The 7,743-nt window shown below is 43.5% G+C and overlaps 1 long non-coding RNA gene across 1 annotated transcript; it reads left to right on the top strand.

The window, feature by feature from the left end:
• The first annotated feature begins 1,423 nt into the window (after window positions 1–1,423).
• LOC149913045 (uncharacterized) lies at window positions 1,424–6,089 on the top strand. The gene is made up of 4 exons (XR_016461791.1): window positions 1,424–1,652; window positions 2,614–2,697; window positions 4,199–4,435; window positions 5,339–6,089. It is a non-coding gene; the product is annotated as an uncharacterized LOC149913045 (long non-coding RNA).
• The last annotated feature ends 1,654 nt before the right edge of the window (window positions 6,090–7,743 follow it).

The following is a 7,743-nucleotide window of genomic DNA, read 5'->3' as shown; positions in this document are numbered from 1 at the left end:
CCACTGGCACATCAGCGGCGGGGAGCCTCAAGACGGTGGAGGCTCAGCAAAAACAGGGGGCACGAGGATGCCTCCCAGGTGGCCATGCTGGGCCTGGGCCTGGAGAGACATCTTCTCCGCCTACAAATGCTCAAACGTGCCAACGAGAGCGCCCCCGGCAGCTCGAGTGACAGGCCACATCATCCCCGGGGCTTATGCCAACCGGCGTAGGAGAGCACACTAGGGCAGGCCTGGGGCGTTACGTGGGGCTGGAAATCTCAGGCAGTGCTCTGTCCCCTTGGCATACATGGAAAACCGGAGCAAAACGCCACCTTCAGCTGAGCATGCAACCCTTTCTTCCTTTTAATCGTTGCGCTATGAATTTTGCTGCCTGGGTGTGACTTGGCACGCTCAGAAAAGAAGGCACTTGCACAGAAGCGTGCACATCATCCAGACGGGTGACACTGGAATTCAAGCCACCTGCACAGAGTCGGGAGGATGTGCACGGTCACCTGCTCTCTCATCTTCCCTCTTTACCGTAAATGCTGCCCACCTTGCAATTTAGACAGGGGCAGAAAAACCACTCCTCAAAAGCCATGCCTAGCACGCCCCCGCACGCCCCAAATTCTAGATTTGGGCTCGTTCAGCTACACGTGATGTGCAGCAGAGCACCTCCTGCCACTCGGCCGGAGAGCCGCCGGGCAGCACGGCCGGCGCCTCTAGCTGCTCAGCAGAGCAGCGCCTCCAGCGCGCAGTTCTTCCCGGCTACCAGCTGGAGGCGCTGGGTGGAGTGCGTGCCAGGGCGGGGATAGAGCTGCGGGTGAAGGGGACGAGCCAGTGCTACTGGGCCCGCCCACCGGTAGGATGGGACAGGACAGAAAATCCCTCCCACGTACCTACACCGGGAGGCACCATTTTGTTCGCGTCTGCATTCCAGGGTGAGCAGCCGCCATTTCATGAGCCTGCCCAGGCGCCATTTTGTTTCAGCTTGAATTCCATGGTCAGGAGCCACCATTTTCTGACACACTGTCGGCCACGTGTTTTCGTACTGCTCTGTGGTTGGCCTCTCTTCTAATGGCTGCCGCCTTCTCAGGATTCCCTCTGATTGGCTGCCCAGCTCGTCTGGACCAGAAAGCGCTCTGATGTTAAAATACATTCATTTTGGTACAATTGTCCCAGCTGTAGGGGGGGCAGGTGCCCAGGTGCCGGCACTGTGGGTTGCCGGCTGCCTCTGAGGAAAAGGCAGGAATGCCCCGTGTGAAAACCAGCCCTTTCCACCCAGCTCCAGCGGCACTGCCACAAGGCACAACTGAGCCCCGCACCCAAGGCGGAGGCGTCCTGGGCAAAACGTCCCACCCGGGAAAGGGCAGGATGGGGCAGAATGCTGCCCAGCAGTGGGGAGAGAGGGTGGAAAAGCGTGAGAAACAGCCGCGTGAATGCCAAGGCGAGATGCTGAGGAGCGGGAGGCGGAGAGGGAGGAGGAGAAGGAGGTGGAGCGTGAGGAGCAGGAGGTGGTGCCGGAGCAAAGACTGGAGACAAAGCATGGGCAGGAGGAGAAACAGGAGGAGGTGCTCCAGGCGCTAGGACAGAGATTCTCCCGCAGCCCCTGCTGGAGGCAGCGGGCACGTCGCTATCCCCCAAGGGATGCTGCAGCCTGCTCAGAGCACACACAGGTACAGGGCAGAAGCGTGAGGAGGAAGGAGTGGCAGAGCAGAGCTGTGGAGGGACTGACTTCTACAGCCTTCCACCCCTGTACCTGCATGTTTCCTGTGTGCTCTCGGTTTCATTCTGCCAATATTTTCCCCATCACTTTTGGTTCGATAGGCTCTTTTGTATTTTTGACAAAAATATTGATTTTACTTCCTGCAGAGCAGTGCTCATGAAGAGCACAGGGCTTTTCTGCTTCTTATAGTGTCCTTCTACAATGCGTAATGTAGCCTATATTATGCCTGTACTTATTACTTTCTGTAGTATTTACTGTCTTTCGTCATCTCCTTTTTACACGTGTTTTTTAGGTTTTTTTTTTTCATTTCACTTTTTTTTTTTTTTTTTTTAATTTATTCTTTATAGGGCAGTGCTTTTCCTGCTTGAGTTTGCTCCATTCATTACAGCACTTTCAGATCAGCCTTCCTTCGTGTTTTTATCTCATTTTACTTTGTTCTTTTTCAGCTCTATATTCGTTATTTCGTCCTGAATTCTGTTGTGGATAACATTCCGAGTATCTTCGCTAAAATACAAAAACCCAACACACTGCACTCTCTTTTTATTTACTAGATGGATAATCTTTTCATAAAATGTAATTGCCTTTTTCGTGAATTAGTTTCCCTTTGTGTACCTATGTTTGCTTTGATTAATGACTCTGTTATCTTTGACTAATCTTCTACTTATTTTTGGCAAGCAAAGAAATAAAATGTACTGACCCACAGTTGCTATGTTTTTTTATTTATCGTTCCTGAAAACTGGAATAACTTTTGCTTCTTCTGACACTGCATGACCGCCCTCTCAGTGAAAAACTTCCTCCTAATATCTAACCTAAACCTCCCCTGTCTCAGTTTAAAACCATTCCCCTTTGTCTTACCACTATCCACCCCTGCAAACAGCCATTCCCCCTCCTGTTTATATCTTCCCTTCAAGTATTAGCAGACCACAATGAGCTCTCCCCAAAGCCTTCTCTTCTCCACGCTAAACAAGGCCAGTTCTCTCAACCTTTCTTCATAGGTAAGGTGCTCCAGTTCTCTTAGCTTTTATTATACTTTTAGTTCTGTACTGTGTATCAAAATACTGAATATGTAAAATTACATTCATTTACTTTTGACTACGTGATTTAAACTCTATAGACAATAATAGAAAAAAATAGAAAAAAAAAATAGAAAAATATCTTAAATATAATAAAACACACATTCAGTTTTTTTAATGTCTTTTGGTTTCCTTTCAAGGGACTTTCAGAGGGACTTGGTAGCAGCTGAATGCTGCTACATCTTTCATATTCAGGCTTTTCAACAGCTTAGGTTTTCTGGTAAGATGGATGACAGGGGCTCAAATGTCCTGCCCTAGGACTGCCATAGTAACTGCTGGTTAGGTTCTGCTGCTGTAGCAGAGCTGGAAGAGGAGGTAGGCTGGTATCATAAGTTCACCAGGACTACCCCTCACCTGGGGCTAAATGGCCCTGCTCTGGAGCCTGTGGGGAGGACATGAGCTGATACTATCTGCTGTTACCTATAAGGCTGCATCACCCTTCTCCTCCAGTGCTGTTCTGGGCTGGTTCCTGGTATACCCACTCCATTGCCTTTTGCTTTGACTTTGAGGGGTGTTGCAGTAAGGCAGATATTGAAGGAGATAACATTGCCAAAAATCTATCAATGGGTTTTTAACCACGAGGAGAAAAAAGTCTGATTTCCTGTATGTCACTCTAATGGTCATAATGTGCAGCTTTCTCCTAAGCTGAGACTAAGCCTAAGTCCAAGTCCTAATGCCAACCCCCATTCTCCAAGTAACATCCTTGGCCTGATAGTGCATATGTAACTTCTGTTAATGTGAACACCATACAATGCATGTTATTTACAAACATCATGTGGTCAAGCAGGCCAAGTCTCCATTGGCTACCTTTGTGCAGTCAGTTTCATAATCCTGACAGGCCCCTGCACATGAGTCTGATGGCACAATCCCAAAGCAGTGGAAGAAACACTCAGTTCTCCTATGTAAAACTAATCTGCCACAATTTTTGCAACTTACATCCTTGCAGCATCCATCTAAGAGACAGTGGTAAACTGGAATTAAGCATGTTAACACTGATGATCGTCATAATGACTTGAATCCTCTTACCAGTAGACAGTTTTATTATTCCAGGTGCCAAATTCTGTTTAGAAATCTACAAAATATGAAAGCTTTAAAATCCCCCAAAATGTTAGGATTGAAATTCTGATATGAAGCACTGGGAAACATCCTAACCTTGCAACTTAAAAGTTGTCTCTTGTGGTTGTCTGGTAGCACAGAAATATTTTTCTGTAAGCTTTTGGCAAGGCTTTCTGCCATAATTAACTTTATTCTTATGTCCGAAACAAAGAGTATTTTCTCTGGATTATGAGCTATGAGCTATGCTAAAATCTCAACGATGACTATCTCTCTCATGCTTTCTGCAAAAACTCTTTCACTTCATTTTCTAACTCTTTTTTATCATCCATTTTCCCTTCCCACCTCCTGTCATGTTTTTGGTTTTCAGTATTCCACATTATAACATCACATGGGACACTGGGAGTTTACCTGTTAATGCTCAAGTTCTGGGCAGGTACCCAGAAGGGAAGAACTACATTCCCCAGGGGACTTTGCTGTCACAAAGAGGAGATATAATTCCTGGCAAGATTACCTGATGCGTTCTTCTTTGTCTGCTCTTCTTCGTCGGCTCTTCTCCCATCTCCCTGCTGCTCAACTGGACTGCGCATCTCATCTCAGCATTTTGGTGAGGCCTATCCACCTTTCAGACATTCTCTCTCTCGTCATATTTGATTTATTAACTTCAATTCTAATTATATTGTATGATGGTGTTTTAACTTGCATTCCGATACTATATTTAGTAAATTAGTTTGTTTCTCCTCAGATCGTTGCCGCTGTTTTCAATTATTTCCTTTCAATTATTTCAATTATTCCCTTTTCCGGAGGCACAGATTTTGCGAAATCCCTCTGCCCTGTTAGTCACAGAACCGGGCCGAACCAGCCCGTAAACCATTGACACCTCCCTAAACAACTAGGATTTGTAATAAACTGGTCAGGCTGACATTTGACCCATTGTGTCTTAATCTCTCCATCATGTATACATATACAAAATAATCTCCACTCCCTTCTGTAATTGGAGCTCTATCCTGTCAGTCCTCATGTGTCACTGATATCATGCTGGCTTGGTGATTTGTAATAGATTCCTACAGTAACATCTGCTTTATTAGTTTTTCCCTAACCTATCCCCAGAGTCACCCATGTATAGTTGAACCCCTTTTACATACAGCGTTACCTGTCTGTCTGACCTGACCTGCCTAAGTTTCCTGAAGAATCTATTATCGCCCATTATAGCACTTCAAGCACAGGACTCTTCACACAGGTTCAACCAATTATAATAATGTTGTAGCATTGCAACTGAGCCAGGCTTTCAGTTCCTTTATTTATTTTTCATACTGCATGTATTGGTATACAAACACTTCAAGAGTTCTCCAAAGTACTCAGTAAAACCCTCACTAGCTTGCTGTCAAACCATGACGTGCTATTCTATTGCTTATCAGTTGTAAACCTGATTTTCTCAATGTATCCCTTCAAACCATATTGAAAACTCACCTGTTTCTTTCAATACCATTTCCCTCAACTTGAAGGACAGAAGGGAGCACTGCCTGCCCTCTTGATCCTTTTATCCATCTCCACAAGACCCTGAAAGTCTTTTTGATCACCATTGGACTTTTCAACATGACTTTGTCACTACCTACCTGAAAAAGAGAAGAGAAGAGGGGATAATTATCCAAGGCCTGTGCCCAGCCAGGAAGTTTCCTGGTAACACAAGTCCCAGGTTGCCCAGGACTCCATCCAATGCGGCCTTGAACAAGTTTCTTCATGAAGGGGAATCAGAAGAAAATTACAAAAAGACAGCATGTCTAGAATGTCGATGTCTCAGCTAACAGTAAATGCATATAAGATATACAAGAATAAGGAAGAATTGGAAAGAAAGGAGAAACAAAGTGAGATTTAAGGAAAGGAAGAAAAATGCTGCAATTTTGGCTGCTGCATTGGCTTGAATACAAATCTCCTCTGTAGAAAGTTTTTTTCCAAGAAGATAAGGATGCATGTCCTAGTTTTAGTTGGAATGTTTTGGCTTTCAGAGTATATTTTGATAACCCACTCATTATTCTAGTTGTTACTGAGTAGTATTGCACAGAGCCAAGGACATTTTGGTTTCTCAGCTTCTCATACTGTTCTGCCTGTGAGGGAGGCTGTGGGGAAACAAGGAGTTGGGAGGGAATGGAATCAGGAAAACCGACCTAAATTGGCCAAGGGGATATTCCATACTATATGACATCATACGGGAATAAAGCCTGAAAACAGGGAAGTTGGTGGGGCAGCATGGCTGGGGTCTGGCAGGGGATCTGTTAGTGGGTGATGTGAAATCACTTATGCATCACTTTTGTTTATATGAGTGTGTGTATATATATATATATATATATTCATACACACACTCACACACATACAAATATACAAATTTATATAAATGTATACATATACACACAAATATATATATATTTATTATTATTATTTTAATTACTATTATCCCTTTTTCATTCCTTCTTCCTTTCCCCTCCCTGCCCCCCCAATTCCCTCCCCTGTCTCACTAAGAATGAGTGCGAAGAGGGTGATCAAGTAACTGTGCGGTGCTTAGCTACTTGCCAGGTTAAATAACAATAGTGCAGAAGACGATGAGGGCAGGAGGAAATTTAGGGAATATGATCCCTCAGAACAGAGATCAGTGAGCAAATTGCTGGGAAAGGGGACTTTGGAAAAAATCAATGCCCAAAGTGACAAATAGCAAATTGGATAACCCCATCTGCATACATTCTGAAGGCACAATTACTTAAGATTGATACAGAAAATTTGTATTGATTTGGGATCGAGAAACAAGATTCCCTTAAAGAATCCCTGGTTTCAGAAAAGCTGCAGAATAACAGTTAAATTCTCAGTCAACAGAGAAGCAACATATTCTGTACTATATAGCTGAAAAGAAGCAAAGAGCAAATTTCCTATGTCAGTAACTGTACTACAGGAAAACATGAGATTAAACATTTCTTTCAACTGATTAAGTGTGAAATTAGAAATAAAATGCTTACACCTGAATTTTTCTATACACCAGAATATCCATGATCTCTAATGAGAATGGATTTTTAAACAAACTGGGAGAACATGTACTCCAATTTTGTTCTGATCAAAAGTTACAATACATACATAATGTCTTTCTAGAGGCAGATATGGTTGAAGAATGTAAAGAGACAGCTATCAGCTTATTGAACATTCTGGGGACAGGAAGACATGGAGTGCACAGAAGAAACCACAAAGAATGCAGAAAATATTATTTGAAATATCCTAGGGACAAAGAAAACTGGGATTTGTAAGAAGGAAGATAACCTGTGACATCCACACTCCCCACCCCGCCATCCTGTCCCCCTCCAACAAGGAAAAAAAAAAAGAAGTCAAAGAGAGAATTCAAAGAATTTTTAGAAAGGGTTGGATGGTGTCACCTATGGATACTTAACTTGGGAAGAATTGGCACATGATTGTTTATAAACAGGTGTAGTACAGTCTTTCTGACCAGGAGCAATTTACTAAAGGAAAAAAAAGATTTGCTGTGAAGGAAGAACGGAAGGCTGGGTAAGCCACAGTCACTCTAGAAAAGGCAGTGGAGGCAAAACAGTTATCAATAAACACATGAATACATCCCCTCTGAAGGTTGAATTGCTTTAACTTGAGCCCTGGAATTATAAGAAGGAAAGTTGTCTAATGTCTTTACTAACTCAAAATATACTTTTTGACTAACATATGCTCATAGTGCAATTTAGAAACAAAGAAAGAATGTAATCTTCACAAGAAATCCTATGAAATATGGTACAGAGACTAAGAAATTACTTAAGGCAGTTAAGAAACATGAAGAAAAAGCAGTGATACACTTCACAGCACTTCAGTTTAGACAAACCGATATAGCTAGAGGGAACAGAAAAGCAGATAGGCTGCAAAAAAAGTTCT

Source organism: Phasianus colchicus, chromosome Z (genome assembly GCF_987193195.1).
Source record: "Phasianus colchicus chromosome Z, bPhaCol1.hap1.1, whole genome shotgun sequence".
In the NCBI taxonomy this organism is placed as follows: domain Eukaryota; kingdom Metazoa; phylum Chordata; class Aves; order Galliformes; family Phasianidae; genus Phasianus; species Phasianus colchicus.
This window is presented reverse-complemented; position numbering and strand designations above follow the sequence as displayed.